At 41.3% G+C, this 1,676-nt stretch overlaps 1 non-coding gene across 1 annotated transcript; it reads left to right on the forward strand.

Moving 5' to 3' along the window:
- Positions 1-760: 760 nt before the first annotated feature.
- LOC114385534 lies at positions 761-867 on the forward strand. Its single transcript, XR_003660904.1, has one exon. It is a non-coding gene; the product is annotated as a small nucleolar RNA R71 (small nucleolar RNA).
- The last annotated feature ends 809 nt before the right edge of the window (positions 868-1,676 follow it).

The following is a 1,676-nucleotide window of genomic DNA, read 5'->3' on the forward strand; positions in this document are numbered from 1 at the left end:
TGTCCCACCTGATTAGTTAAGCTCTGAATGAAGGCTCTAGTCTCTTGTTGAATTGCATGTTTTGCATAGTCATTTGCCTCACAAGTTCTTCAAGGGAAGGTTGCAGAGGAGCCTCAACTGTTTGCTGTTTCTGGGGCTGTTGCTGTTGTTGCTGCTGGATTGGTGGAGGAACGTATGGTCTTCTTGGGCTAGCAGCATTTTGAAAATAAGGTTGTTGTTGCTGCTGTTGTGAAGGATTCAACCATCGAAGGTTGGGATGATTCCTCCACCCGGGATTGTACCTGTTGCTTGAGAGGTCATAATTGTTCTGTTGTGGCTAATTTTGCTGCTGAGGTTGAGGAGGTCTGTTGTAGATGTTTGCAGCATAAGCTTCAGGCTGTTCAATTGCTTCAGATTGTTGCACAGAGGGGCAAAGGTCTGTGTGGTGGTCGACAGAGGAGCATAAACCATAGAGTCTGGCGATAGGTGCAAATTTTTGATTCATGGCCAGTTGGGTTACCAGGTTAACCAAGGCATCTAGTTTACCTTCAAGCTTCTTAGTCTCGGTTGATGAAGATGAATTTGTGGCTACTTCATGCACTGCTCTAATGACAATAACATGGCACTAAATTGCTGGGAGTTTGAAGCCATCTTCTCAATTAAATTTCTGGCTTCAACAGGGGTCATGTCTCCAAGGGCTCCACCACTGGTAGCATCTATCATACTTCTCTCCATGTTACTGAGTCCTTCATAAAAATGTTGGAGAAGAAGCTGCTCAGAAATCTGGTGGTGAGGGCAACTGGCACATAGTTTCTTAAATCTCTCCTAGTATTCATATAAGCTCTCTCCACTGAGTTGTCTAATGCCTGAAATATCCTTTCTGATGGCCGTGGTCCTGGAAGCAGGGAATTTTTTATCTAAGAATACTCTCTTGAGGTCATCCTAGCTCATGATGGACCTTGGAGCAAGGTAATATAGCCAGTCCTTTGCCACTCCCTCTAAAAAATGAGGAAAGGCCTTCAGAAATATGTGATCCTCCTGGACATCTGCGGGTTTCATGGTGGAGCAGACAATATGGAATTCTTTCAAATGTTTGTGCGGGTCTTCACCTGCAAGGCCATGAAACTTTGGAAGCAAATGGATCAGTCCAGTTTTGAGAACATATGGGACATCTTCATCAGGGTATTGGATGCACAAGCTTTCATAGGTGAAATCAGGTGCAGCCATTTCCCTTAGAGTCCTCTCACGGGGTGGAGGTTGTGCCATGTTCTCAGAATGTTCAAAACTATAATGCTCAAAATCACCAATAACAGAATGCTCAGGATGCTCAAAAGGTACTAAATGATGTCTAACTAATCTATGAAATGTCCTATCTATCTCAGGATCAAAGGGTTGTAAGTCAGATGGATTGTCTCTAGTCATACACTATATTCAACATGCACAACTAGTTGCCTTCTTATGCAAGTAAAAGTGTAGGTTTGAACTACAACTACCATTAAATGATATCCAAATGACTTGAAATTTTGTGATCAACCTTATAAAATGATGAGAAGATAGCACAAAAAATTTCAAATGAAAATTCAAAGTCTAACTATAGAAGCTAAAAATGATAAGTTAAGAAAAATAAGAGAATAATACTTGGAAAATAAAAAAACTTTTGACAGAATTGCAATTTTTGGAAGAAGGAGACCTCAGCC

The sequence above is a fragment of the Glycine soja genome, chromosome 14 (assembly GCF_004193775.1).
Source record: "Glycine soja cultivar W05 chromosome 14, ASM419377v2, whole genome shotgun sequence".
NCBI classification, from domain to species: Eukaryota; Viridiplantae; Streptophyta; class Magnoliopsida; order Fabales; family Fabaceae; genus Glycine; species Glycine soja.